Consider the following 7,840-nt stretch of genomic DNA (forward strand, 5'->3'; position numbering starts at 1 on the left):
TTTAAAAGAAATGTGATAAACACCGACAAAAATGTTTGATTTCTCTGTATTGAGACAGAACTGGTGGCCAAACAACTGTTGCTATCTGCTAGCACGTACACGTTCAGTGTGACGACTCAATGCGGAACTGTTGCGCCTGCCCTGGTGTTTGACAGTTTTATATATCGACTGCGCCCAGATGACAGGAAAGATAGCAGCTGATTTAGCTTCGGAATATTCGCACGCCCACCTCGACCCGGGCAGTTTCAATTACCTACAACTAAACATCCTGATTGTGGAACTTCCGCCGTAAGATGGATGTTTCGGTCCCTGTGGGACTCAGGACGGATAAAGGGGCTTCGAAAAAATGGAGTAAAATTTGCATTTCTGACTTTACTTAATGACCAGTGGCCTGGGGAATGTTTGCAACGGGAATTGTAACGACTACTCTCATAATTCCGTGGGTGCCCTATCTCCGCCACATCAAAGAAAACGATGGATTTGATCATAATGATATCTACTAATACAGCATCAGTAAACCCACAGGCATGCACGCTTCAGGTATATTCAGGTGTTCAAGACAGTCTTGAGAAGACCTTAATAACATGGCTGTGTTAATGTGCTGGTCTTGAGGTACTCCTAAAGTATGCGAATATACGTTACTGTGGTATCATATTACATTGCACATTTATATGGCTATACTGCATCTACAAGCAGACGTAAGAATTCGGTTCAGTCTCAGCAGTTTATTACGTGTATTTTGTGGTATATAGTACGCATTATACGCGTAAAGATCAGAGCCGGATTCTACATCTACTTGGAGATAACTAACAACCTTTATGCATAAAACCTACACATTTCGTGTTGAACTTTGATGAAAAATAGTTTTGAAAATACTTTTATTTAGGTATTTTTTTGTCTGCGATAATTTCCTCTTTGATCATTTTCCTTTTACTTTTCGGGTTCAATCTGCTTGATTTCCTCCCATGTTTACTTCCGGCATCAGTACAAGTTCTTTCAAAATCTATTAGTAATTTACTGGACAAAAAGCCTGTTAAACATGTTTGTTGACGCTTTTAAGAAACAAAGTGATGTGGTTTTAGTTGAGTGGACAAATATTTTTACAGAAAGGGAGGGTCGGTAACACACAATAGTCACCTGGGAATAAAAAACCAGCACAGAAAATCCAGGGGGTGGGTAAGTATAACACATGTGCCTTTGTCAAAAGCAAAAACAAAGCCAGTGGGAATGGCCCCGATTATAATATGTAAATATGTTGTCATTTTACATGTAGTGACGCATGTTAGGACGAAGTGGGGATAGTGTTGAAGCTTAAGCCTGTTTAATTTTTTTCATGTTTATAATAAAAACACAAAAATTAGTGCAAGCGTTCAACATGTCATCACACGTTGCCAAATACCAAAGATAATGGCTAACTATGTGGTTCGATCTGTTTTATAAGGTCGTAAGTGCCACGTTGAACGTGCTTTAGCTTTTAAATAATGATTCGGGATTGACGAAAAACCCCATATTGGTCCCGCGTGTGACATCAGCGGCGGGCGAAACATGAGTCAACAGTCCCCGGGCGGGAATTAATGGAGATGTGCAAATCTGGGGCTTATGAGTGGCTTTACAGGTGCCAGCTTTCTCTGCAGCAATAGTTACGTCTTTCTCATGTAAAGGCAGAAACAGGTCAAAGCAAGAAGCAAGGTTCAGTTCACCAAACATAGGTCAACATGCCTGTCCTTTGTGCTGAACACAATCCCCACATAGTGAACATGCATGTACTTAGTGCTGAATGGGAGGGTCCACACGCACTGAACAAGCCTGTCCTTGGTGCTGACCACTATCCACACACAGTAAACAAGCCTGTCCTTGGTGCTGAACACTATCCCCACACAGTAAACAAGCCTGTCCTTGGTGCTGAACACTATCCACACACAGTTAATAAGCCTGTCCTTGGTGCTGAACACTATCCCCACACAGTGGACAAGCCTGTCCTTGGTGCTGAACACACTCCACACACAGGGGACAAGCCTGTCCTTCGTGCAGAACACCATCCACACACAGGTACTGAGCACTATCCACACACAGTAGACAAGCGTTGCCTTGCTGCTGAACACATTCATACTCAATGGATGTCCCTGATGATTAAAGATATGCACACTCAGATGAATGTGCCTGTCCTGAACAACTTCCCACACATATGTAATGCATTGAACCCCATATGTTATCAGTAAGACAACATCTGAAAATATAGATTTGTTAATAGTCATAATCTAGTTCAGACGATATACACGACGCATCACCTGTGTATCAAGTAGACTTGTGATACCATCATTTTGGCAGGGTGGATCATGCTGGATTAGTCTGATGACGTCAGTAATTAGCTTTATCTGGGATTACATCCTTTAATCACATCGCCGGGAATTCAGTACAAGATCCCGTGTAGTGATATCATTGCTATGTATCTACAATGATCCAGGATTCTCTATAGTATTAACGATGTTTTCATGCGAAACTGTACCACACACATACGTGAGATGTTTCACAGTAAGGCCACGTTGATTTGATTATATGGATGACATCCGCGCTCGCACCAATTGTGCAAAGCAGCTGTAAAATGAGTACAAATATTCCGTAGATTGAAAGAAAAGTATCAGAAAACAGATAACTAATGCCATAGAATGCCAAAATGAATCTAAAGTCAAAGAATAAGATGTGAAAGGACAGAAAGAAAAAAATCTATTGTTGTTTGGGGGAGGTACCAGTACAGAAAATTCAGGTCCAGAGGATCATTTCCAGGTCCGGACATGAACCTGGATCTGATTGTCTGTGGAAACTTGAGAACTGGCAATACTAAAAAAATGGTAATTGGTCAATTTTGCTACAAAGGAATCTGTTTGGTGGATTATTGGACTCCCACTGCATTTTAAAATCCCATCTCCATGTAATAAAGGCTAACTGTCTCTGTACCTTTGACTGTAGAAACTTGGTGCAATTGACTATAAACTCTACTGGACTTCGGTCTTGTTGTTTTCTTGGCCCCCCGGTTGTTTTCTTTTTCCCCCCCCCCCCCCCCCCCGGTTAGACCCCAAATGGCTGCCGACATAGACATTTTGTAATTGGTGAAACCTGTTCCTCTGGGTTTTTTCAGGTCTGTTTTTTCGGATTGGTCCAAGAAGAAAAAAATGTTTTGCACCTACACCTAACTGTTGGTATACCATACTATGTGTATTTAGTCCTATGTCCAACCTTCCTGGCCACTTTGATTTCATACTGAAGGCAACTTTTTTTTGGCCAAACGTTTTTTTTATTCGCTCGCTCGCATCAGTTTTGGAGTTCCCGGAGGATGTCATCCATATAATCAAATCAACATGGCCTAAAGACTAGGCCTCAAAGTACGGTAAATGCAGATTTTTTGTGTCCACAGTGCCGGTCTCCGCTCTGCAAACATTGTTCCCTACAACATTAGATCAGATGGAGCGCATCTCACGGTACGACAATCACCTACACACATCCCGAGAGCTTTGGTAAACAACTGCCGTACGTCAACTCGATCTTAAGTGAGGAAATGTCATTGGGCAGCTGACATTAAACAATCAAGCAAGCTAACCTATCAATGCAGCGTTTGCCCTCTCGTGAGATTTGTTTGGACAGCTTATGCGAGTTTGATAGGAAATATACACAGACTGGATCGAGTTAACGAGGGTTTGGGGGATTCGTGGACGTCATAGCTGCGAATCTGAAAGGTTACATTGTTTACTTTCGCCAAGGAATCTGTTGAAGTACATGATGGTGCTGCACATCATCTTGTTGACTAATGTTCCCTTTTGACAAGGTATATCATTTCAGGACATCTTGTCCTTTCCCTAGAAATAAATGTTCTTGAGCACATGTGTACATCAAACTAGCATATGTCTCATGAAATTATATTTTCCTTTCGAAGTACTGATCTTGAACGTGGACATCTTTGAGATGCCTTCACGGGTCGCAATGGATCCTTCTTCTCCACTCAGACTTGTCTTCCATGAGGGAGCGAAGCTCAGCTGTGGAGATGTTGTTGATTTGTGTGTCCCTTTTAAGGTTTTTAAGAGCAAATGTCTGTAAGGATCAAACAATGGTGGCAAAGGTCAAAAAATAGATTTGGCTCATATTTTGCACAGTGATAGTACTTGGTCCACAACCCCTCAAAATAGCTTTCTTTTAGATCAAAACTCCTTGTTGCCATGGTAACGGGCAAACAAAGTTTTCTGGCCATTTTTCCCAATTTTCGCATCTCAAAAACACAGAAATCAGCATATTTTACGGCACTGTCTCGGCAACACCTTTAAACCTATCATCAAAACAAAACAAGATCTACATAGACCAACATTTTGGCTTTTTAAAAATTGTTGTGAAATTTCCAAAGTCGTACATTTTCGTTCTTGGGCAGCCTGAAAACAGTGCAATGTTTCAAGCTTCAAAAAAATTTGATTTTTGGCCCAACTTTGTAACGCTATAAGTGCCAAGCTGGTAATTTTTTTGGCTTGAAATTTGTACCATATATAGATCATTAGAATATCTATCAAATGCATTGTTGCAAAGTTTGGGGTCTTGTTTGGTTGTCACGTGACTGTCCCCTAAAGTAGGCCACTTTTTGTGTTTGGCGAAAATTGTGAACTTTAGCCATGTTCAACGCACGCTACGTGACGAAGTAAACAAGGATTCTTATTCAACTTCTGATCAAATGTACATCTATGTATTGTCTATCAAAAAAATGCTTGTAGAGTTTCGGGTCATGACGTTTAGTCACGTGGTTGTCCCTGAAAGTAGGCCATTTTTTGCATTTGACGAAAATTGTGAATTTTAGCCATGTTCAACGTACGCTACGTGACGAAGTAAACAAGGATTCTTATTTAACTTCTAGTCAAATGTACATCTATGTATTGTCTATCAAATGAATGCTTGCAAAGTTTCGGATCATGACGTTCAGTCACGTGGTTGTCCCTGAAAGTAGGACATTTTTTGCATTTGACGAAAATTGTGAATTCTAGCTTTGATCAAAGTACGCTGGGTATCAAAGTGAACAAGAATTCTTATTCAACTTCTAGTCAAATGTACATCTATGTATTCTCTATCAGATGAATGCTTGCAGAGTTGCAGATCATGACTTTTAGTCACGTGGTTGTCCCTGAAAGTAGGTCAAATTTTGCTTTTGGCCAGAAATCACCACATAGGGCTGTAGTTAAATCTGTCGAATTGGGGAACTGAAATACTTTACTGGCACTGACTCTGATTATGTGTAGCCCTTAACATTGTCTGTTGAATGAGTGTTAGTAAGGCTTGGGGTCGCCTTTCTTTGCGGTGCAGTTGCTCCCTAAAGTAGGGCAGATAGTTAGCTAAATGCTGTTAGGAGGTTCTGTTAAACTTAGAGAAGATGCCTCTTGAACAGTTTCTTTCTTTTAACATTGCCAATGTCCAATGCATATCATATTGGTACTACAATGACCGATAATGGGCTTACAGTGTTAAATTAAAGCTTACTTAAGCGATGACTCTGTTATAATTGTAAATATCAATTTTGATAATGTAACTAAGATGTCGTTTTAAATTCAGCTATGTTCTATAATGCGCTAAAATTCACAATTTTTGTCGAGCACATAAGGTGACCTGGCTTCAGGGACAACCATGTGACTAATTGTCATGACCCGAAACTCGACAAGCATTTATTCGAAGAAAGAAAATTAAGAATACAAAGATGTACATTTGACCAGAAGTTTAATCAGAATTCTTCTTAATTTCGTCACGTAGTGTAGCCTGGTATCCAGCTATATTATAGCTCCCGATCGCGAGTCTCTTCTGTCCTCTTCGCAAATGGCTCGTTCTCATTTAAATGTAAAAATGCTGTCGCCTGCTTTTGCGACTTGATTTGCAGCAAATTTTAGACAAAATCACAGGTTCCTTCATTTTTCCACAATCCCTGGAATGTTTTCCAAAAGATTCATTTTGGTTGATGGCTTGGAAGATTATCTTAGCCACGGGTGGAATTTCACCCCCGTAAAAAATGGTTGTCGCCTGATAACAAACGAAGAATTCAAGTAGTAGCCAAAAATGTAACAATTCAGTTCCCAGAATGATTGTTCGGTAGATGAAACCAGCTGAGCAGGCCCTTTGCCCGATAACGCCAGATCGGTACTGTCACTGATCTTGGAGGCTGTGTGAGGTGGGGTTATTCCTGTTGCCAAATTCGGTAACAAACGTTACCACCACCAGTTTGATGGTTGCCAGTTGCCACTGTTATATTATCCACGTATAAGACAAGAAATGACCGTTTTTGTGACGCTGCACAGTTTTCTGGCTTTCTAAAGAAACAAGGAAGGGTTGTTGACTGCCATTTGTATCCCACCTAAGGCCCCCTTTCCACTTGACGGCGCTCTCACGGCGCTCTCGCTGCGATGGAAAATTTACCTTAGCGCCGTGAGAGCGCCGCGACGCCAGAAAAGCTGCTCTAGTGGAATCTCTCCGGCGACCCCAGCGCGCTCTCACCGCGACGAAAAACTCAAATGTCAGCATCTTTTTATGAGCTAGCAAAAGTTCGAAAGATTACTCAACGAATTTCAGAGATAAAGAACGAACCTTTTTGACGAAAAGTGTATTCTGGTATCCTTGAAGTCTTCCTTTTACGTCCTACATAACATTCAAAGTATAAAATCAAGGCTGTAATGTAAACAAATCCAATTTTGGTCACTGTACAGTAATTGTACATTACAGGTAGATTTTGAACATTTCTTCGGGTTCTGTGTGTGTCAAATATACTTCTTCACAAACCGCAGTTGAGAGCGCAGAGAGAGCGCGATGAGAGCGCCGTCCTAGCTAAATTGGCATCATAAACCACTGTTGAGACCTGTTGCGCTCACCGCGCTCGCTGTGCGCTCTGTTGGCGCTCACGGCGCTCTCTGCGCGCTCTCTTGGCGCCCTCTCTGCGCTCATCGTTGGATCGCCGTTCACGGCGCTCTCACGGCGACTGTTTTGAGCAGGTTCAAAACAGTCGCGGAGGTGATGGCGACCGTGGCGACCATGGCGATCCCACCGCGCTCTCTGCGCGCTCCCATGGCGACCTTGGCGATCCCACCGCGCTCTTCCAAATTTTAGGTCGCAGAGAGAGCGCCGTGAGAGCGCCGTCCTAGTGGAAAGGGGGTATAACAAAATGTTGTACAGAAATGACTGTAACGAACGTTAGCATTGTTCGAAGCTTTCTAAGCTTTCTATTTGACCTGGTGTAAAAAAGCTGCCCACTTTTTAAGTGTCCCTAGGGACATCCTCTTATACCTAAATGATGTAGTCAATAAGGCCATTATTTACAATTCAATGAGAACGAGTGAAATATGTATCTGCGAAGAGGACAAAAGAGACTCGGGAACTATAATACGGCTGGATACCAGGGTACACGTAGCGTACTTTGAAAATTCACAATTTTCGTCCAATGAAAAAAGTGGCCTACTTTCAAGGACAACCGCGTGACTTTACTTCATGATCTAATTTTCTACAAGTATTCATTTGGCAGGCAATACATAGATTCACCTTTGGCAGGAAGTTGAATCAGAACTTTATTTTGCTTCGCAATCTAGCGTACGTTGAACATGGCTAAAGGTCACAATTTTTGTCAAATGCAAAAAAATGGCCTACTTTCAGGGACAACCACGTGACTTTACGTTATGATCCGAAACTCTACAAGCATTTATATGATAGACAATACATAGATGTACATTTGATCAGAAGTTGAATAAGAATCCTTGTTTACTTCGTCACGTAGCGTGCGTTGAACATGGCTAAAATTCACAATTTTCGTCAAATGCAAAAAAATGGCCTACTTTCAGGG

The sequence above is a fragment of the Branchiostoma floridae genome, chromosome 3 (genome assembly GCF_000003815.2).
Source record: "Branchiostoma floridae strain S238N-H82 chromosome 3, Bfl_VNyyK, whole genome shotgun sequence".
NCBI classification, from domain to species: Eukaryota; Metazoa; Chordata; class Leptocardii; order Amphioxiformes; family Branchiostomatidae; genus Branchiostoma; species Branchiostoma floridae.